At 51.3% G+C, this 22,959-nt stretch overlaps 1 protein-coding gene and 1 pseudogene across 9 annotated transcripts in view; one reads left to right on the top strand and one right to left on the bottom strand.

The window, feature by feature from the left end:
• Positions 1–14,086, bottom strand: part of LOC147912127 (uncharacterized) — a 41,144-nt pseudogene extending 27,058 nt beyond the window's left edge. Inside the window, exons 1-2 of the transcript XR_015550168.1 lie at positions 14,071–14,086; positions 10,858–12,633 (exon numbers count right to left, since the gene is read on the bottom strand). The product of XR_015550168.1 is annotated as an uncharacterized LOC147912127 (transcript). The remainder of the gene's footprint in view (positions 1–10,857; positions 12,634–14,070) is intronic.
• The window catches only part of SMARCA4 (SWI/SNF related BAF chromatin remodeling complex subunit ATPase 4), an 87,860-nt gene continuing 77,102 nt past the window's right edge, over positions 12,202–22,959 (top strand). For 7 of the 8 annotated variants that reach the window (XM_087425449.1, XM_004442639.3, XM_087425448.1 and 4 more), the window contains exon 1: positions 12,202–12,289. The gene's annotated coding sequence lies outside the window, so the exon portion shown is untranslated. The remainder of the gene's footprint in view (positions 12,290–22,959) is intronic. The other variant, XM_087425445.1, reaches the window with a different exon arrangement.

The raw sequence follows: 22,959 nt of genomic DNA, 5'->3' as shown, positions 1-22,959 counted from the left end.
AGCATCTCGCTGGCTTCCTGGATGGCAGCTTAAAGACATCCGAGAAAATGCAAGTGATGCGAAGTTTGGCTTTGTGGAATCTCATGTTACTATGTTTATGAGAATTTTTATCCTAAGGATCTTTAAGATCTTCACATACATGTTAAAAAAATCTTTGAAGGAGATTCTTACATTGCAGTGCAAACAAGAGGATCCTAGAGTAGCCCAAGTGTACAATACCATTAGGATCGATCGGTATCTGCATACTGATTTGTTTTTTAATGGAAAATTTTATTGAGATCACTGTTGATTCATATGCAGTTGTAAGAAATAATACAGAGAGATTCTTTATACACTTTGTTTCCCCCAATGGTAACTTTTTTTTCCATTTTGTAAAATTGAGGTAAAATATATATAACACAAAATTTACCTTTTTTTTGAGATTTTATTTATTTATTTTCCCCCCAAAGCCCCAGTAGATAGTTGTATGTCATAGCTGCACATCCTTCTAGTTGCTGTATGTGGGACGTGGCCTCAGCATGGCCGGAGAAGCGGTGCGTCGGTGCGTGCCCGGGATCTGAACCCGGACCGCCAGCAGCGGAGCGCGAGCACTTAACCGCTAAGCCACAGGGCCGGCCCCTACCTTTTTTTTTTTTTTTTGTGAGGAAGATTAGCCCTGAGCTAACATCCAATGCCAATCCTTTTCCTTTTTGCTGAGGAAGATTGGCCCTGGGCTAACATCCGTGCCCATCTTCTTCTACCTTTTTTATATGGGATGCCGCCACAGCATGGCTTGACAAGTGGTGTGTGGGTGCGTGCCCGGGATCCGAACTGGCGAACCCCGGACAGCAGCAGCAGAGCACGTGCACTTAACCGCTGCACCACTGGGCCGGCCCCCCAAATTTACCATTTTTAACTGTAGTTTTAGTGGCATTGGTTACATCCACATTGTTGTGCAACCATCACCACCATCCACTACAGACCTTTCTCACCTTCCCAAACTGAAACTCTGTCCCCACTGAACACTAACCCCCCACTCCCTCCTCCCGCAGCCCCTGGCCCCACCATCTGACTTTATGCCTCTAAGAATTTGCCTCTTCTTGGTACCTCATCCAAGCGGAATCATACAGTATCTGTCCTTTTGCGTCTGGCTTATTTCACTCAGCATAATCTCCTCCAAATTCATCCATGTTGTAACATGTGTCAGAATTTCCTTCCTTTTTAAGGCTGAATAATATTCCTTTGTTTGGATAGACTACGTTATCCATTCATCCGTCGATGGACACTTGGGTTGCTTCCACATCTTGTCTATTGTTAAGTAAGGCTGCTATGAACATGCGTGTACAAATATCTGCTCAAGTCCCCACTGGTAATCTTTTGCAAAACAATAGTACAGTATCACAGCCAGGAGATATAATTTTATTTATTTATTTTTTCCCCCAAAGCCCCAGTAGATAGTTGTCTGTCATAGGTGCACATCCTTCTAGTTGCTGTATGTGGGACGCGGCCTCAGCGTGGCTGGAGAAGCGGTGCGTCGGTGCGCGCCCGGGATCCGAACCCGGGCTGCCAGCAGCGGAGTGCGCGCACTTAACCGTCAAGCCACGGGGCCGGCCCTGGAGATATATATATATATAATATATTATATATACTTTTCTGCTATGTTTTTCTCCCCCAGCTTTATTAAGATATAACAGCCAGGATATCGACACTGATATAATTCATCAATCTTATTCAGATTTTTTCAGGTTTTCTTGTACTCTTTTGTGTGCATGTGTGTATTGAGTTCTAAACAATTTTATCATGTGTGGGTTTGCCTATCGACCATCACAGTCAAAATACCAAACAGTTCCAAAACCACTAGGATTCCTAGTTCTGCCCTTTTATAACCACACCCACCTCCTTCCCAGCAACTCCTAATCTGTCCTCCTACTCGAAAAAATGTTGCCATTTCAAAGTGTTATATAAATGGAATTGGACAGTATGTAACCTTTTGCAACTGGCTTTTTTTTTTTTCCACCCAGCATAATTCCCTGGAGATTCATTCATCCAGATTGCTGCAGGAATCAAGAGTTCACTCCCTTCTATTGCTAAGCAGTATTCCATGGTGCTGACGGACCAGTTTGTTTAACCACGCCCCTGTGTGAAGGACACCCGTGCTGACTCCCGTATGGGGTTATCACAGATAAAGCTGCTATGAACATTCACGCACAGGTTTTTGCGTGGACACACGTTTTCGTTTCTCTAGGATAAACGCCCAGGAGTACAATTACTGGGCTGTGGGCTAGTTGTCTGTTTAGTTTCTTGTGAAACCGCCCAACTGTTTTCTGGAGTGGCTGCACATTTACATCCCCACCTGCAGTGTACTCCACGTGTATCCCAGTTTCTCTCTGTCTTTGCCAGATTGGGTTTTTAGTTCAGACTTTCTGATAGGTCTGTAGTGATTTCTCATTGTGGTTTTAATGTACATTTCCTTAATGGCTAATGACACTAACCAAACATCTTTTCACGTGTTTATCTGCCATCTGCATATATCCTCTTTGGTGAAATGTCTAAATATATTAAGCCTAGCCCAAATTATATATATGGTACATATTTATAACATTGGTGTCGATTACTCTCGATCGACATCTGAAGTGTAATAATTCAGAACTAGCATCTTAGAAGAGCTTAATAAATTCAACCTAAAATGCAACATACTATAGTTAGAATAAAACATCTATAAAGTTATGACACATGTGGGTAGTTAGGGTTCTACTTGTAGTTGCAGGAAGTGGCAGAGTCTCGCGCAAGCATAACGTGACATGCTGGTTATTCTGCTTTGCTGAGTTAAAACCAGGGCTTCCTGCTGGTGCTCGGGGTTTGTAACTTGTAAGGACTCCTTGTTTTCCACACTACACATCTGACCGCTTGATTTGGGGAAATCGCTTTCTCGTGAGGCCTGTTTTTCAGGGCAGTAGGTTATGTCTGTGGAATAAACACACGTTTGGCTTATTTCACTTCAATAAGTGATTTCAAGTTCCAAAGAAGATCTGAAAAGATGACTGAAACAGTATGCACTTGCAGTGGCAACTGCAGAGGATGGATTTTACATCTTCACGTCCGGGAGTGAGCTTTTTATTCCAAGCCCTTGATGTTGAGTCAAGAGACAGAAGTCCGTTTTTCTGTGCAATGGTTCATTTTATGCATCAACTTGGCTAGGCCACGGCACCCGGTTGTTCATTCAAACACCAGTCCAGATGTTGCTGTGGAGGTATTTTTTCAGATGTGATTAACATTTAACCCAGTTGAGTAAAGCAGATAACCCTCCATAACAAGGGTGGACCTCATCCAATCAGTGGAAGGTCTTAAGAGCAAACACTGAGGTTCCCCAAAGAAGAAGAAATTCTCCTCAAGACTGTAGCATAGAGGGCCGGCCCCGTGGCTTGGCGGTTAAGTGCGCGCTCTTCACTGCTGGCGGCCCGGGTTCGGATCCCGGGCGCGGACTGACGCACCGCTTCTCCGGCCATGCTGAGGCTACGTCCCACATACAGCAACTAGAAGGATGTGCAGCTATGACATACAGCTGTCTACTGGGGCTTTGGGGGGAAAAAAAAAATAAATAAAATCTTTAAAAAAAAAAAAAGAGACTGTAGCATAGAAACCTTGCCAGGGCCAGCCCCATGGCTTAGCAGTTGAGTGCGCGCGCTCCGCTGCTGGCGGCCCGGGTTCGGATCCCGGGCGTGCACCGACGCACCGCTTCTCCAGCCATGCTGAGGCCACGTCCCACATGCAGCAACTAGAAGGATGTGCAGCTATGACATACAACTATCTACTGGGGTTTTGGGGGGAAAATAAATAAATAAATAAACAAACAAACAAACAAATAAATGAAACCTTGCCTGAGTTTCCAGCCTGCTGGCCCGCCCTACAGTTTAGATTTCAGACTTGCCAGCCTCAACAACCATGTGAACCAATTCCTTAAGATAAATCTCTATCTATCCAAATATGTATGTATCTTCTCTCCCACCATCCCTCTCTCTTTCTATACATATATATATACATATGTATATATATGCGTGTGTGTGTGTTCTATTTCTCTAGAAGAACAGAATCAATAGGATGTATATATATGTATATCCAACGTCCTATTTTTTTTTTTTTTTTTAAAGATTTTATTTATTTAATTTTTCCCCCCAAAGCCCCAGTAGATAGTTGTATGTCATAGCTGCACATCCTTCTAGTTGCTGTATGTGGGACTCGGCCTCAGGATGGACGGAGAAGTGGTGCCTCGATGCGCACCCGGGATCCGAACCCGGGCCACCAGCATTGCAGCGCGCGCACTTAACCACCAAGCCACAGGGCCGGCCCTCCAACGTCCTATTGATTCCGTATCTCTGGAGAACCCTAACACATCTTCTGAGCCACCCGAAAAATATGAGACACTCCCACCTAATAAGGGACAGATACATAAGGACGTAGACGTGAACACACAGACTCCGAGATTGCTGGGACCAACCAGGAATTTTGTTTTCGCCCGTGGGGAGTGATGCTGCAAACGTCCGGTCCCTTAGACACCTCTCTGCACTCACAGCACACCCTACCCCACACACCTCGCCCTCTCCTTCCCCCCAGGAAGGCGGTGGGGGCAGCAGATGGGGAAGGTGCCTTGGACACGGACATGGACATGGGAGATGAGGGGGAGAGCTCAGCCATGTGACTCCAGGCCAGGGCCCGGTCATGCTCCCCACTGGCATCTGAGAAGCTGGGGCTGTAATCCCGAGGCCTCAGGAAGCATCTTGTAAACCTGAATTCCTCGCGAGGAGAGGCAGCATCCAGTCACCCCGAGAGCTCCCTCCTTGGCACCCATGCACTCGTTCACCCTCTCTTCTGTGCACCAGGCCCTGGGCGCTGTGCTGGCTGCTGGGGATACACGGGTGATGGAGACACAAAGCTTATGTTCCAGCATGGCGGATGAATACTGCGGAGAAAAATAAACTGGGGGTTGGGGGGCTGCCTGGTGGTTCAGTGGTTAAGTGCGCGTGCTCCGTTGCGGCTGCCCGGGGTTGGCCGGTTTGGATCCTGGGCGCGCATGGAGGCACCGCTTGTCAGGCCATGCTGTGGTGGTGTCCCACATAAAGCAGAGGAAGATGGGCACGGATGTTAGCCCAGGGCCAGTCTTCCTCAGCAAAAAGAGGAGGATTGGCATGGATATTAGCTCAGGGCTAATCTTCCTCACACAAAAAATAAATAAATAAAAATAAACTGGGAATGCAGGAGGGGCCATCTGCAACATTACACAAGGCTTCTGGGAGAGGAAGCCATGCAGGTGTGTGGAGCACACGGGCAAAGGCCCTGGGGCAGGAACCTGCCAGGCCTGAAGACTAGTGAGCAAGGAGGCTGGTAACAGGAGTGGAATGAGCCCGGAGGAGGGTAGTAGGAGATGAAGTCAGGGAGGGAGCAAAGGGCCTGTAGGCCTCTGTGGTGACCAACTTTGGCTTTTTTTATTTGTTTACATTTTTTTAATAAACTTTATTTTTTAGAGCAGTTTTAGGTTCCCAGCAAAACTGAGCAGAAAGTACAGTGTTCCCATCTACTCCCTGCCCCCACACACGCACAGCCCCACCACTATCAACATCCCCCAGCAGAGTGGAGCCTTGTGACCACTGATGAACCTAAGGACACGTCATCATCACCCAGGGTCCACAGGTGACATTCGGGCTCACTCTTGGTGCTGTACACCCCATGGGTTTGGACAAACGTTTAACGACAGGTATCCACCATTGCAGTATGGTACAGAATAGTGTCACTGTCCTAAAAATCCCCTGTGCTCCACCTACTCAGCCCTCCTCCCCTCTAATCCCTGGAAACCACTGATCTTTTTACTGTCTCCAAAGTTTTGCTTTTTCTAGAATGTCATTTAGTTGGAATCACACAGTACAAACACAAGCCCTTTCAGATGGGCTTCTTTTACTTAATAATATGTATTTAAGGGGCTGGCCCCACGGCATAGCACATTCTGCTTCGGTGGCCTGGGGTTCCCCGGTTCGGATTCTGGGTGTGGACCTGCTCACTGCTCATGGGGCCATCCTGGGGTGGCGTCCCATGTGCAGGAGCTACAACTCTACAACTATGATACACAACTATGTACTGGGGCTTTGGGGAGAAAAAAGAAAAAAAAGAGGAAGATTGGCAACAGATGTGAGCACAGGGCCAATCTTCCTCAATAAATAAATAAATAGATAGATAGATAGATAGATAGATAAAATGCATTGAAGGTTCTTCTGTCTTTTTTTGTGTATGTGAGGAAGCTCAGCCCTGAGCTAACATCCGTGCTAATCCTCCTCTTTTTGCTGAGGAAGACCGGCTCTGAGCTAACATCTATTGCCAATCCTCCTCCTTTTTTTCCCCCAAAGCCCCAGTAGATAGTTGTATGTCACAGCTGCACATCCTTCTAGTTGCTGTATGTGGGACGTGGCCTCAGCATGGCCGGAGAAGTGGTGCGTGGGTGCACGCCCGGGATCCGAACCTGGGCCGCCAGCAGCGGAGTGCACGCACTTAACCACTAAGCCACGGGGCCGGCCCCTCTTCTATGTCTTTTCATGGCTTGAGAGCTCACTTCTTTTTAGCGCTAATATTCCATGTCTGGATGGACCCACAGTTTATTTATCCATTCACCTGCTGAAGGACATCTTGGTGGCTTCCAAGTTTTGGCAACTATGAATAAAGGTGCTAGAAACATCTACACGTAGGTATTTGTGTGGATATCTTTTCTTTCTTTTTTTTAATTTTTTTTGTGAGGAAGATCAGCCCTGAGCTAACATCCATGCTAATCCTCTTCTTTTTGCTGAGGAAGACTGGCTCTGAGCTAACATCTATTGCCAATCCTCCTTTTTTTTTTTTCTCCCCCAAAGCCCCAGTATATAGTTGTATGTCATAGTTGCACATCCTTCTAGTTGCTGTACGTGGGACGCGGCCTCAGCATGGCCACAGAAGCGGTGCGTCGGTGCGCGCCCGGGATCCGAACCCGGGCCGCCAGCAGCGGAGCGCGCGCACTTAACCGCTAAGCCATGGGGCCGGCCCATGTGTGGATATGTTTTCAACTCCTTTGTGTAGGGGCCGGCCTGGTGGTGTAGTAATTAAGTTTGTGTGCTCCACTGTGGCGGCCTGGGGTTCGCAGGTTCATATCCCGGGCGCAGACCTACACACTGCTCATCAGGCCGTGCTGTGGCGGTGTCCCATATAAAGTACAGGAAGAGGGGCACAGACGTTAGCCCAGGGCCAATCTTCCTCAAGCAAAAAGAGGAGGATTGGCAACAGATGTTAGCTCTGGGCCAATCTTCCTCATCAAAAAAGAAAAAGAAAATAGAACTCTCAACTCCTTTGTGTAAGTACCAAGGAGCATGATTGCCGGATCGTATGGTAAGACTATGTTTAGTTTTGTAAGAAACTGCCGAACTGTCTTCCAAAGTGGAAGACCATTTGCAGTCCCACCAGTAATGAGAGTTCCTGCTGTTCCACATCTCACCTGCTTCTCGTGTTTCCAGAGTTTCGGATTTCTCCCATTTTTATAGGTGTGTAGTGGTATCTGATTATTGCTTTACTTTGCAATCCCCTAATGACATATGATGTTGAATATCTTTTCATACACTTGTCATCTGTACATCCTCCTTGGTGGGGTGTCTTTTGTCCGTTTTTTAATTGGGTTGTTCATTTTCTCACTGTGGATAACGGTCCTTTATCAGATGTATCTTTTCAAGTATTTCCTCCCACTGTCTGGCTTGTCATTCTTTTTTTTTTCGCTGAGGAAGATTAGCCCTGAGCTAACACCTGTGCCAATCTTCCTCTATTTTGTATGTGAGTCGCCACCACAGCATGGCTGCTGATGAGTGGTGTAGGTCCATGACCAGGAACTGAACCCAGGCCACCAAAGCGGAGCATGCTGAATTTAAGCACCAGGCCACGGGGCCAGACCTCTTGATGGTCTCTGCCTTTTATTCTTGGCAAGATGGGAGCCATTGGAGAGTTTTGAGCAAAAGAGGCACTTATTGAACTGAAATTTTAACTCCTATTAAATACCCAAGTGGTGGTGCCTGAGAGGCAGTTTCAGGAGCTAAAGGATAAGGTTCAGACAGGAGATAAACATTTAGGAATCATATAGATTTTCTAAAAAGTTAAGGTGAGATTCCTATAATGTAAAATTAAATATTTTAAAATGAACAATTCAGTGATATTCAGTATGTTCACCATGTTGTGTAAGCACCACCTCTAGTTCCAAACTATTTTCATCATCAACCCTGTACCCATTAAGCAGTAACTTCCTGCCACCCTGAGCTCCTGGCAACCTGCTTTCCCTCTCTATGGATTTGCCTGTTCTGGACACTTGACTCACACAACATGTGGCCTTTCATGTCTGACTTCATTTGCTTAGCATGTTTTTGAGGTTCATGCACACTGTAGCATGGATTAGGACTTCACTCCGTCATGGCTGAATATTCCACAGACTGTATAGACCCCAGTTAGTTTACCCAGCCATCTGTTGGTGGACATTTGGACGGTTTCAACCTTTGGCTATTATAAACAGTGCAGCAACAACGAACGTTTGTTTACAAGTATTTGTTCAAGTACCTGTTTCCAATCCTTTTGGGTAGAGACCTAGGACGCAGATGATTTTTTCAGGTCACCAGACTGGAAGCCACAGAGATGACTGTAGATAGGGGCCCCAGGTCTGAGCCCCAGGTTCATTACTAAGGGGTCAGTGTCAAGTAGAGAAAGCTGCAAAGGAGCCTGGGAAGGGGCCGATGAAGGGGTGGGAAGAAACCCAGGAGCGTGGGGTGCCCTGGAAGGCAAGTGAGGGGCCCTGCTCTAAAGAGCGAACGTGTCAGCCGTTGCCAACATGTCAAGGAAGGTGAAGAGGGGAACTGACCCCCGGATTCAGCGACAGGGAGGTCCCCACGATGTTGATGAGAGTCATTTCAGTGGGTAGGAAAGGCCCGAAAAGAGCAAGTTGAATGGAAATTAGAGGAGACCTAAATAAACAGAGAGAGACACCATGTTCATGGATTGGAAGACTTAATTTTGTTAAGATGGCCCCCAAATTGGTCTACAGATTCAATGCAATCCCAATCAAAATCTCATCACAGTTTTTGACAGAAATTGACAAGCTGATTCTAAAATTTACAAAGATGCAAAGGAACCAGAGCAGCCTAAACAACTAAAAAAAAAAAAAGAAGAAAGTTGGCAGACTACTTGATTTCAAGACTTATCATAAAGCTCCAGCAATGAAGACAGTGTGTTCCCAGCATAAGGGTAGACATATAGAGCAAGGAACAGAATAGAGTCCAGAAACAGACTCACACTTAACTAGTCAACTGGTTTTTGACAAAAGTGCCGGGGTAACTCAACGGGGAAGCAGACAGTCTGGAACAACTGGTGCTGGAACAACTGAATATCCCTGTGGAAAACACTGAACTTCAATCTTCCCTCATCCCATACACAAAAATTAACTCAAAATGTATCACAAACATAAACGTAAGTGCTAAAAGCATCGATTTTGCTTAAACTGGGATTTCAACATATAGCCACAGACCACTGGTCTACAGGATTATTCCCATCAGACATCTTTTTTTTTTTTTTTATAATTTTTATTTATTTTTTTCCCCCAAAGCCCCAGTAGATAGTTGTATGTCATAGTTGCACATCCTTCTAGTTGCTGTATGTGGGACGCGGCCTCAGCATGGCCACAGAAGCGGTGCGTCGGTGTGCGCCCGGGATCTGAACCCGGGCTGCCAGCAGTGGAGCGCACGCACTTAACTGCTAAGCCACGGGGCCAGCCCCCCCATCATCTTGTCCTTAAAACAGGACTCCAGATCCTTCCTTGCCAGTTTCCATGTCCCCACTGTCCCAGCTGCAGAGAAAACTGGCGTTCACTCACGACCCTCCCTCTCCTCTCAGGTCCACTCCTTCGATTTCTATCCATTCGACCTCCACCTTCCTCCATTGCCTCCACTCTAGCGCACGCCACCCCCTCCACCCGGGGCCTCTGCGATGGCCCAACGGGGCTCCCCACTTCCTCTCCTTCCCCGCCAGCCCGGTCTCCACCCTGCAGCCAGAGCCGCCATGGGATTCTCCTGATTACAGCCCTTCATCTGCTTCCTACCGCGCTCCAGGAAAAGCTCCGGATCCTCACCACAGCCCACAGGGCCCTGCCCGGGGGGCTGCTGCTGACCCCCCTCAGAGCCACCCAGCCCTTTTTCTGTTCCTAGGCTCTTTTCCTCTTCAGGGTCTTGGTGCACCCTGTTCCCTCTACCCAGCGCCCTCTCCTTTGCGTCTCAGCATAAATGCCTCTTCCTCAGTGAGGTCTAGCTGACTCCTCAGTCCCAGGAAGGTCTCATGTTATGATCTCACTGCGCCCTGGGCTTTTCTTCCACTGCACTTACATTTTCCTACCGTGTATTAGTGCGATCAACATGGGAGACAGTCAACTGAACTCATGGACTGCCCGCTCCACAGGCAGGAATCCAGCCTACTCGGTGCATCACTGCGGGCCCATGACCAGCTCAGTGCGCAGCACATCGAGGGCGCTTAAGAAATATTACTTGAGCGAATGAGAGAGACAGAGGTTCAGATCCCATGTGCCCATCTGCTGCGCATTACTCAACACTAGGAGCTCAGGTTCAGAGAACTCCCAGGCGGCCTGCTTTCACGGATTCCTCGTAACCAGCCAGTGGAGGAGGGTGCCATTACTGTTTCCATTTCACAGGTGAAGAAAGGGACGTGTAGACGAGTCCAAGAAACCTGCCTGGCAGGCCCCCGCTCCCAACAATGGAGTCAAGTTTTAAATCCAGGTCTTGGACGCCCGCATGAGGTCTCACCTTCTGCTCTATACTGCAAGTGACTCACCTTGGACTTGGAAAGAGTCAACGAGCTGATGCAGGTACAGGATGCACTCAGCAGACAATCCGTCTCTATCATTCCTTCAATAAAAAAATTTCAAGTATCTAGTATGTGGTGAATGGGGGCACTACGCTAGATGCTGGTATTCCCTAGTGATTAAAACTGACAACAGCTTTGCCATTTACATTGCGGGGAGACAGTCACTCAAGAGGGTACCCAAGAAATGTGAAGGAAGGGGAAAAAGGAGGCAGTGATCAAACAGGACGCGGTGAGTCAGCTGGGACCTGAAAAATGAGGAAGGGCAGGCCCGCAAGCAGCAGGGGTAGCGACAGTCCCAGGGGCGCGCCTCTCCGGCCGCGGGGCTAAAGATGACGCTGCGGACACTTTCAAATCACAGAGAAGAGGTTTGGAGGCTCAGGGCCTTCACACTTGCAACAAGGCTCTCTCTCGCACTGCTTTCCTGTCTAGACTCAAACGTCTTCGTCGCAGCGAGGCTCCCCTGGCTGCCCCATTTAAACCTCCCACAACCCTCACGTTCCCCTCTCAACACAATGCATTTTCCTTCTTTCTCTGGCCTGCCTCCCCCACCGGATCGTGAGCGCCGCAGCGGCTGAGGTTTTTCTGATCGCGGCCGCAGCACCTGCGCCCGGGCCACAGCAGCAGGTCCATAAATATTTGCTAAGCTAATTAATGGCATCCCGGAGGCTGTGCAGAAAAGGCGGCCGCGGTCGGGCCCCGCCTGGTCCCGCCGAATAGGCCTCAACATCCCCCACCAGGGATGAAAGGGGCTCCCCGGCCCGCCCTGGGCCGCCCGTGCTCCTCCCCGGCCCAGCCTGCCCGCCGCCTGCCCTCGCGCCCAGCTTCCAGTCCTCACTTCCGAGCCTCAGGGCCCCTCGGCCATCCCTTCACCGCAGACCCCGCCGCCACCCAGCCCCATCCCCCAACCTCCCACCGCCGCCGCCGCTGCCACACCACCGCCGCAGTGGCGCCCGCTCTGCGCATGCTCCGCGGCGTGGGGACGCGCGGCGTGCGAAGGCTGAACACCCGGTGCGCAGGCGCAGGAGCATCCGGGACAGAGTCGGGAGGCGCGTCGGGCGCGCTGGCTCTCTCGGGCCCCGCCCACCTCCCCCCAGCGCCGAGCGGACGCGCACGCGCGCTGGGAGCGGAAGGGCTGGCGGGCGCGCGCACGAGGCCGGGCGGGCGGCGGAAGCGGGAGAGGCAGTCTGTGGGGGGGGAGGGGAGCCGGCGAGTGCGCGCGCAGCGGGGGCGCGGGCGGCGTGGGGGGGCGGCCGAGGCGGGCGCGCGCGCGAGGCTTACCCTCGCTCGGCGGCGGCGGCTTCTTTGTTTCGTGAGGAGACGCGAGACGCCCACTCTGCCCCCGGCCCCGCGCGGAGGGGCGGGGGCGGCGCCGGGAAGGCGACGGCGCCGGCAGCTCCCGGTAAGGAAGGCGGGCCGCGGGGGGAGCGCGGCGCGGGGCTGAGAGGGCGGTTTGAATGGAGCCGGGGCGCCGAGGGGGGAGGGGGCCGCCGGCGCCCAGAGCGGGGCCGGGGTACGGCGGCGCCCGAGGGTCAAGAAGCCTGGCCGGCACCGCGCGCGCGGGGCAGGCCACAGTGCAGCGAGGCCGCGGCGGCTGCAGTATCCGCGGGCCGGGGGGTGGGGGCCCGGGCCGCGTGGAGGCCGCGCGCCCCCCGTGCGCGCTCTCGCCGGGGGCGCCGGACAAAGCTCGCGGCCCCCTCTGCTCGCCGGCCAGGGCCCAGCCCCCAGTCGCCGTCTCCGCCGCGGCTGCAACAATAGCCCGGCATCGGGGCTTTTCTGGCTACGTTGTAACGGGTCGGACCCGAACGTTGCCTTTTTGGCGAGGCCGCGATCGGGGTTCAGTAGGGAAACCCCAGACGTGTCCAGCATCAACTGGACACGAGCATGAGCTGCCCTGAAATTTTATTCTACAAAAGCCACATATTGTAGATTTTCAAGGAAAGAGAAGTAACTCCCCCAATCCCTTGCAAGAAGTGACTTCAGAATGTCTGCTCTGAAGTGGGGGGTCGGCAGCAAGTGGGGGAGGGCCGGGGGAACTGTTTGCTGTTGAAAGCATTGTTTTTAGTTTGCATCCTTTTCCCTTCCTCCCAATTGATTTTCCAGATTAAGACTGTAATTTAAAACGTGGATCTCTCGGGAGAGTGTTTTGTGCCGGTCTTCAAGACACCAGTCTTGATTTTTCTCCCCGGTGACTCCCTGGGGAAAGTAGGGAATAGTTGGAAGAGCTGCTTCCTAGGAATTGGAGACAAGTTTTCAGTTTGAATTGATACCGGATTCGAGTTTGCTTCCATCACTTGGCTGTGTGACTTTAGGCAAATAGCTTAATCTCTCTGAACCTCTTGGTTTCCTGAAATGGGGATAATGCCACCAGTGGAGTTGGTGAAGGCCTGTAAAATGGTTCCTGGCAAGTGGGAAGCACCGTTGTTACTGTCTGGTCAATCTCCGTCTGTTGCTCAGCAATTATTTGTTGAGTCCCTACTGGGTGTCAGATGGTTGGGGGTTGGAGCCCTGTGGAGCCTTTCCAGTCTTGTAGGGGAACAGGCGATAGATGTGGGAACAAGTCCCCTTGGCCTATCATCTAATCCTCACAATCCTCGCTGTGAGAGGGACACAGTGGATGCCCAGGGGAGTGGTGGAACCAGAGATCAGGGAGGCTGCCTGGAAGAGGGGGCCTTTGCCCAGAATCAGGGAAGATGTTCCAGCTTGTACGTGGACCACCCTGGACCACTCGTTGTTCCTCTCTGCTGCACTCACACGTAGCCCTGTCCTTTCCCGTGTGGAAGTTCCCCTAGTTTGTAATTACACAGCCATTCCTCTCTGAGGGCCATCAGAGCAGGGGTCAGGTCTCCCTGGCCTCCCGCAGTGTACCCTGGGCCCGGCACATGGAAGGCCCTTAGCGAACGTTGGTGCCATGAGCGAGGAGGGTCCTTGGGAGCACTGAGTGAACATGGGTGTGAAGAGCTCCATGCAGGACTGGGCAGTGGGTTGTAAGCAATGACCGTTAGTTGCTGTTGTGGATTTTTAATTTTCCAGGCCATTGTTTGCCAAACCTCCTTCCCCCCGGGAATGGGGGGAGTGGGGCGGTGGTTAGTAGGAGTGGCGGTGGGGGTCCTAGTTCTGGAATCACACCTCAGGTTTACACCCAGCTCTAAATCCTGGCTTGACCTCCAGCAAGACACTTACCAGTAGGTCCCGCCATTGGTGAAACAGGTGTGACCCCCCTCAAACTATTGTGAGGGTTGAATGAGATAATCTGGAAAGTGGCTTAACACACTGCAGCGCCTGACATATAGTGAGCACTCAGTTTGTTGGAGTTAATATTGCTCATTATATGTATATATGTATGTATATTTCTAATTTTTGTTAAAATCAGTGCATACACATGGCTGGCCTGGTGGCATAGTGGTTGTTTGTGTGCTCTGCCTCAGCGGCCCGGGGTTCACGGGTTCAGATCCCAGGTGTGAACCTACACACCGCTCATCAAGCCATGCTGTGGCAGCATCCCACATACAAAATAGAGGAAGATGGGCACAGATGTTAGCTCAGGGCCAATCTTCCTCACCAAAAAAAAAAAAAAAAGGCATACATAATTATGAAAATAATAAATGTTCCTCCATGTGCCCCCTAAAATCACTTTGTGTGCAACCCTTCAGGAGGCATTGATCTTTTAGGCTTTTGAGCCGGGGTGACAGCATCAGAGCTGTGGTGTGGGACAGTGACGTGGTTGCCACACTTTTTGTGTCAGTGAAAAGCACCCCAACATGTATGCACCTTTATTTATGTATCTTTGCCACTCCTTATGGACGCTCAAAACACTGAGAGGGAACCCTAGACCAGCTCTGTGTCTTAGCTGTTTATTGGCTGTGGGAGAGTGGGAGGAACTAGGTGTTTCTGGTGAACGTCTGGTGAGAACGACATTCTGCCGGTGAAGAAACTGAGGTCCAGGGATATTTCTTCACCAGGGGCTCTCCAGTCCACCGTCCAGGTTTGACCCCTGGTTTGGCCACTTTCCCTCGTGGTGCCTCAGAGAAATGGGGGTGACAGTGCCTGGTACATAGTAAGTCCTCAGATGTGCCGGCCAATTTTGGCCTCAGTCATCAGGGCTGCTCTGCACAATGGGACCCATTCACCCCAACCATAGCACACAACGTGAACGGCGCCCCCTGGAGGTGTGCAAGAAAGCGCTCAACCGCGCATTCCCCATTCATATAGGGAACAAGCATGCATCGAGTGCCCGCCATGAGCCAGGCACTGCTGGGGGCTGAGGATTCGGCCGGGACTGGGCAGACAAGGGCCCTGTTCTCATTTGCTCATATCCATCTCCTTATTTGCAAAGACGGACAGTAATAGTACCCAGCTTGTAGGGTGGTTGCGAAGACTAAACAACAATGACAAAATGACAAATGCACAGTGCTTACAACAGTGCCTGGCACCTGGTGCTAAGCCACTGGTAGCTCTTGTCATGAGGATACCTACAACATCCTGGCGGGGTGACACACAGAATGTATTTTTGCCCCACTGTAATAGTTCTCTATGTTTTCAAAGTGGTAACAAAGGAATCAACTCCTCCATTTTGCCCTTAATATTTAAAAGTTGTATGCTTTGCGATTTCACCTTACGGCATTGAAAAGAGGGGTGTGTGTTTGGTGGCATGGGTTTTGAAAAATATTGAACATTTTGTTTTCCATTTCACATGTTTCCCTCATCACTTGGAACAGTGGGAATACTTAAGAGAGATTCAAAGTTAAAAACATAGAATTAAAGGGATGTATAGAACCTGCTATAAAAGGGAAGTAGCAGCTGCTGGAATCGTGGGGGAATGTCTGAGGGGGAACGTGTCAGGATGGAGTACGGGGCCAAGTGGGGCTGCTGTTGTCTCTGAGAAGGAGTATTGGGCTCCTTCGTGTCACGGTGGTATCTTGGTTGGAGTTTTCTGTAGCTTCGTGCTGCTGATACTGATTTTTCAGGATACGGTTTTGGCGGGCGTGAGAAATTGGCCTCGATTGTCTTCATGGATGGGAAAGGGCCTAGAGCAGCCCCAGGTGAAGCTGGGTGTGGCGGGAGGTTGGCTTTCACAGGGCAGGGGGAAGGGAAGGGATGCATCGATTTCCCTCCAGTTCCCTCAGGAGGGGGCTTGCTTTTTTTTTTTTTCTTATTTTTGTTTCCTTTTTTTTATTGTGAAATTTTTGTTGTCCATTATTGTTTGTCACTCACCATATAAGTGCATCCCTCCACCTGTTGTGCCCACCCCCCACCCCCCTAGCCCCTCGTAACCACCAAACAGTTCTATCTGTCCATGTGTCCGTTTATATTCCACATATGAGTGAGATCATATGGTGTTTGTCTTTCTCTTTCTGGCTTATTTCACTTAACATAACACCCTCCAGGTCCATCCATGTTGTTGCAAATGGGACGATTTTTTTTATGGCTGAGTAGTATTCCATGGTATATATATACCACATCTTCTTGATCCACTCATCAGTCGAGGGACACTTGGGTTGCTTCCATTTCTTGGCTGTTGTGAAGAATGCTGCGATGAACATAGGGGTGCATAAGCCTCTTTGGATTGTTGATTTCAGGTTTGTTGGGTAGATACCCAGTAGTGGGATAGCTGGATCATAGGGTATTTCTATTTTTAATTCTTTGAGGAATCTCCGTACTGTTTTCCATAGAGGCTGCGCCAGTTTGCATTCCCACCGGCAGTGAATGAGGATTCGGAAGGGGGCTTTCTTAAGAAAACAGGTGGGCCGGCTCCGTGGCTTAGCGGTTAAGTGCGCGCGCTCTGATGCTGGCGGCCCGGGTTCGGATCCCGGGAGCGCCCTGAGGCACCACTTCTCCGTCCAACGTGAGGCCGAGTCCCACGTACAGCAACTAGAAGGATGTGAACCTATGACATACAACTATCTACTGGGGCTTTGGGGGGAAAAAACTGAATAAATAAAATCTTTAAAAAAAAAGAAAACAGGTAAATGTTAACAAGGCCTAAACCAGCCCGGGCCCCTCCCTGGCCTTGGCGCCCCAGCCTGGTTTCCAGAGCTTCGCTTCGGGCCTTGGTTACTTTGCTAAAGGGCCACGTCTTCATGTGTGAACGTGGACACTTGTCACTGGGAAGGGTCTGAGTTGTCACGCAGTGTGAAGTTCACCAGCCGTGAGCGTGGTAAAGGAGGAGGGCCCCCGACTTTAGGAGCAGTTGCCTTTAAAATGGCCTCTTGGGGTGGTTGAAGTTCTTGTTTTGCTGGCAGGTCGAAGCCCGCTGGCTCAGGAAGCAGGTGGCCCACGTGGCAGTTGGTCCCTCACCTGGTGCAGTGGGGGACTTGAGGGCCAGGGTTTGATGTGTGCCACCCTGACTGGCCCCGAGCGTCCCAGCGAGGTGGCACGGTGGATGGTCTCCTTGTGCTAACGCGACCCTGAAGCGCAGGGGCCCACGCGATGCGTCCTGGGAGCTGCATGTAGCCCGATGGCCACCGAGTGCGCTCCCATCACAGCCTGGACTGCTGGCGCGCTGAGCACCCTCACCTGGCTCCCCAGAACGCCCCCTCCATGCTCCTGCCTGTTGGAGTGCTTCTCTTTGCCTGCACTTCGCCCCTTCCCGGCTCTCCTCCTCCTAGACCTTCTGATCCTCAGCCTGAGTCAGTTACTTGGGCCTCGCGTTCAGACAGACTTGAGGCAGGACTCGACTCCCTGCATGACTTTGGGCAAATGACTTAGCCTCTCTGAGCATAAACCCCCCTGTTCCTCCCATAGTCTCCCCAGTAGCCAGTAGTGAACCAAGGGGATGCGAGTTGGGGCTGAAATCCAGCCTACTGGGCTTTGCCAAGCCTGGCTCCAGGGCTGGGCAGCCCCAAGGAGGGGACACCTTTTATATTTCAAATGGCATGTGCTAGCTGAGGCCCTGCCGGTCACCTTGGTCACCCTAGACTCCCCATCGTCTCACCCTCACATCCATTCCATCAGCCTGTCCAGAGAAATCTTCTACAGCCTTCATCAGGTGGTGTCACTGCCCTGCCCAGAACATTCCAGTGGTTTTCCTTTGCTCCTAGAGTAGACTCCTTTCTCCTCACCACTGCCTTCGGCCTTTGATCTGCCCTCCCCACCCATGTCTGACCTCATCTGCCACACCCCTCTTTCCTGCTCCACTCCAGCAGGGTCCACTCCAGCAGGGTCCCACTCCAGGGTATTTGCACTTGCCAGTCCCTCTGGGCTGGCCACATGGCTCCCGTTTCACTTCAGGTCTCTGCTGAGATGTGTCCCCCATCACTGAGGCCATCCTTGGCCGCCACGATTGAAAGAGCACCTCCTGTCAGCTTGACTGTTAACCCTGCTTGGTGATCTTTTCATAGTACCTCCACTCCCTACATGCCATCGTGTCGTATTTATTTATGTGCTGGTCTCTGTCACTCACTCGTCAGTCCCACCAGGCAGGGACTTGGTCATTCTCTGCTGGATGCTCGGTGCCTGGAACCCTGCTCAGCACACAGTCAGCACTTGGTCGGTATTTGGGGTGGCTGGGAGGGCCTGTCACAAGTGACACTCGGCAGGTGTCAGTGCCACGCCTCCCCGCCACACTTGGCCACGCTTGTACTTTGTGCGTCCCTGTCGTGGGGGACTTCTCTCCTGCCCTCTGCATGGGCCAGAGTTGAGTACAGCAGGCACCACGACGGAGCCAGTGGTGGCTCGCGGCCTCCCCGTGCTGGGGCTTGAGAGGCTTCAGAGGGAAGAGGAGTCTTCTGTGTTTCGCAGGGAGCAGGCTCAGGACTTGTTGCAGATGTGTAGACAGATTTGTAAAACTTGTTACAATTACTTGATGTGTGTTTGTGTTGGGCCCCCTTGTGACTGTGGATCATGGTCAGAAGAGTTTGAAAAACTCCCATCTAGTGGATAGATAGGATAGTGTTTGCATTCTCGCAGTGTAGACGCTATATCACCCTTCTGGATCAGAGCACGAACTCCCCAAGGGCAGAGAGCCAGCCTGGTTGTCTTCACGTCTCCTGGCGCCTTGTAGATGGGAGGCGTTACTCTTCAGTGGTTTTCAAATGAATGAAAATTTTTAAAGGGAGGGGGGGTGGATTTCAATTTCAATGAACAAAATGTTACATATTCCCAGTGCTGAAAATAATACTTGGTAACAATTTGGTATGTCTACCTTTTAGGTAGAATCCAGAAGACGTTGTAATTTATCCTCATGACGTGGTTTTTTCCTTTCTGAAATGTATTTGCTTTTAAATATAGGGCAAAGTTTTGCTACTTAATTATATTGCAGGGAAAATGCCACAGAACAGCCAGGGCTGGAGAAGGGCAGTCTCAGATTAAGCCATTTCCCCACGATCCCTAAGACCACGGATGCTCCGCCCTGGCCGTCCTTCCAGGTTCACGAACTAGCACGCCCCACACCATCAGGTCAGGTGTGGAGGGTTTTCTTGGTAGAGTATGGGGGGGTTGATCTCGTTTTGTAGTGTAAATGTAACGAATGGGGCTGGCTTTGCCCAAGCCCGTGCTGCCCGGACACCACTGATGGTTGATGGGTCCAAGCACCCTGCCATGGCTTGACCACAGCATTGTATCTGCTGATGAAACGTGTCTGTGAACGAATTTCTCCACACCCCAAAAGCAGATATCCCGGGGCCAAACTGAAATATAATGCTGGTTGTCAGGCAATATGGGAAAAAAACAAACCCATCATCCCAGCAGGCAGATCTCAGAGGCTCCTGATTGCCAGTTAGCCGGCAGTCCTGTGGCACGGAGGTTGTTTTTTATAAGAGAAAAGCACAGAGTGGTGTGAAAGGAGAAACCAGACCCCTTAGCCGCCAGCAGTCTGGTTCCGCATTTGAACGTCAGCAGTTGTTTCTATTTTAAATGATAATTTTGATGAAGTTGAAAGTCAGTAGAAAATAATGCAGTCCTAAATCCTTTCATCTTTCTCTTTTATTTTCACAAAGGCGCTTCCTGGGCATCTTTTCTGGGTGTTTACTTTTTGGGTATTTTTCTGACCTAGATTTTTTTTCTTAAAGTGTTTTTTAAAAATCTGATGACAAAAGTAATAGATGTTTATTGTCATAAACAAACACACAAACACCAGAAATCTGTGATGTGGAAAGTGTAAGTTCCCCATCATAAGCCTCCAGAGAGAGCTGCTGGCTGCCACCAACGGTAGTTTGGTGTGTGTTTTCTCCGGGCTGGTTTCTATGCTCGGATTAACACATGTGTATTGTTATTCTTAGCAAAGTGGGGCTCGAGCCAAGCGCACCTCGCCTTGATGCTGCCTTCTTTCGGTGCTTCGTTTTGGACCATCCTCCATGTCTGTGTGCGCGGAGCCACCTCATTCTTTTTTTTTTCCGCTGAGGAAGATGCACCCTGAGCTAATATCTGTCACCAATGCCCCTCTTTTTGCTTGAGGAAGGTTCGCCCTCAGCTAACATCTGTGGCCAATCTTCCTCTGTTTTGTATGTGGGCCACCGCCACAGCATGGCCACTGACCAACGGTGTAGGTCCACGCCTGGGAACCGAACCCAGGCCGCCGAAGCAGAGCATGCTGAACTTAACCACTAGGCCGCTGGGGCTGGCCCTACCTCATTCATTTTTAGTGGTGCTACGACTTCTGCAGCGTGGATCGTGTGGGGGTTCTGATTGCTCAGCAGTTGGGGTGCTTCTCAGAGAACTTGAGGTGACGTGGCCAAGTCACTTCCAGACCCTTGGGCCCCGGGAACCTGGAGTCTACTTTTTTTTTTTTTTAATTTTATTTATTTGTTTTTTCCCCCAAAGCCCCAGTGGATAGTTGTACGTCGTAGTTGCACATCCTTCTAGTTGCTGTATGTGGGATGCGGCCTCAGCATGGCCCGACAAGCGGTGCGTCGGTGCGCGCCCGGGATCCGAACCCGGGCCGCCAGCAGCAGAGCGCGTGCACTTAACCGCTAAGCCACGGGGCCGGCCCTGGAGTCTACTTTCATCTCGCAGCCTCCTGAACGTCTTAGCTTTCAACTTTTCGATTCTTGCCCCGGAGTAGTTGTATTTCCTGTTACGTTCCTTTGGGCTGCCTGCCCGGATTCCAGGCTCCGTTCCCTCCTTATGGAACCCCCAAACGCACCTGACCCACAGGCCATGTGCATCTCAGTTAGGCTCCCGGACACACACACTAGTGGTTTCGCCGTTTTGTCCTTCGTTTTTCTCTTCTGCTTAGGTTGGCTGTCTGGTTTGAGATGGATTTTGGTGTTGTATGAAGTCACCTTCCCTTTCCCAGCCCAGGCACCAAGTGACTTGTCAGAGAGGGACTTGTTGGGGAGTCCAGGCAGCACCACGGACGCCACCTGAAATCCCCAAGGCCTTAGGACCACTTTGGGGACCCAACGAATTTGCTGAAAACACCAAATCTTTAGTCTCCTGTATAGAAAAGGCGGGGGGTGTTTGATGAGAGGGGAAGAAGGGATGGGGAGGGGGTGTTCCCTGCCCTCCGATCCCAGCTCTGTCCTGAAATTCCTGGCTGAGCTTGTCCGGCCCTCCTGGTAGGCATCTTGCTGGAGCACAGTGGGCCCCGGTGCCACAGCCTCTTCAGCGCTCCGCAGGGCCAGGCCCACCCCCGCCCCTCAGCAAGGGCTGGCTGGCTGGCTGAAAGGAGCTTGGTGACGCTAAAACACCGCCTGTGTGGCAGAGGAACCAAGAGGGCAAGGGAGAGTTTGCAGCAGCCCGGATCCTGCCCATCGATTGCCAGGCCGGATCCTGTCACTTTTGTCCGCTGGTCGTCGTTTGCGCCGGGCTGTGCTGGCCTCAGGCAGCCACTGCGCCTCCTGTTAGCAAAGCTGCCTTGTGTCTCCCCTGCTTCCCGGGGGAGAGGCGAGCCTGTTGTCCCGAGCGCTGCAGGACGGGAGCATTCATTGGGGTTTGTCCTGCGGGGGGCCAAGTTGAGGAAGCAGATTCTCCAGAGTGGCCACTTATTATGTGGCTAGTTTGCTCCTCTCTGTACGGGGAAGGGAGGATGGAGAGACCTAATCTGCGTGATGCTTCTAGGACAGTAGTGACAGCCAGTAAGCAACTGCTCAGTAAACGTGGGGACCCCTGATTTCGCCAGCAGTGTGGCGGCACTTCCTGCCTGGACGTGCCTTGCATGTGTTAGCCCGAGGGATGCTGGCTGTGACCCCTGAGGGAGGGACGCTCTCAGCTCCAGCCTGCAGAGGAGGGACAGAGGCTCAGGGAGGGTGAGTCACTCGTCCTGCGTCGTGTAGGTGGCAGATGGCAGAGTCTGTGCTCAGAGTCCAGGCTGCACTGCAGCGAGTTGCACTGTGGCCTTGGACTGCTGACCGCTGTGTGGCCTCTGAGCCTCAGGGACCCCTCTGTCGGCGGGGCCAAGGATGGTCCCTCCTCGTAGTGTGGTGGTGTGGGCTCAGCGAGTAAATCCGGGTCCTCACCACCGAATGGGCCCACAGCCCAGCCCCCCGTCTCTCGCTGGATTGTCCTTCCTGTGATTCTTGGTGCCTGCTGCATCCTCAGCAGGTGCACATCCCTTGGAGGTGGGGGCATGTCACAATCCCTCTGGATTTTAGAATGTCCCCTCCCTTCCTCTATCCCATGACCTGGAGGTAGTAGAGGAAAACTTGTTTTCTCTGCTCACCACACTTCTGACGCTGAACGTGTGGGTTTCCCACACCAGGTGGTTCTCCAGGTTTCTGCAGACACGAACGGGGTGTCCTGCACTTCAGTTCTGACGTTAACTACCCAGAGCTAGTGCAGACCCCACAGGTTCAGGGCTCAGTCCCACAGGACTGCCCCCGGCTTCAGACGCCTGTCACAAGTGGTGGGCCCTCAGGTTACCCACGTTTCTGTCCAACTTGGCTACGTATCACCAGTTCCCACAACCCCTCCTCAGTTTTGATTATTTGCTAGGACAGCTCACAAAACTCAAGGAGACATTTACTTGTGTTTACTAGTTTATTATAAAGGATACAGATGGGCAGCCAGATGGGGGAGTACTTAGGCGAGGTCTGGAAGGGTCCCAAGCACAGGAACTTCTGTCCCCGTGGAGTTGGGGTGCGCCACCCTCTGGGCATGTGGATGTGTTCACCGACCCAGAAGCTTCCTGAACCC

The sequence above is a fragment of the Ceratotherium simum genome, chromosome 39 (genome assembly GCF_057802395.1).
Source record: "Ceratotherium simum simum isolate JZ-2026a chromosome 39, ASM5780239v1, whole genome shotgun sequence".
Classification (NCBI taxonomy): Eukaryota; Metazoa; Chordata; class Mammalia; order Perissodactyla; family Rhinocerotidae; genus Ceratotherium; species Ceratotherium simum.
The sequence above is the reverse complement of the archived record's forward strand: the minus strand, read 5'-3'. Positions and strand labels throughout refer to the sequence as shown.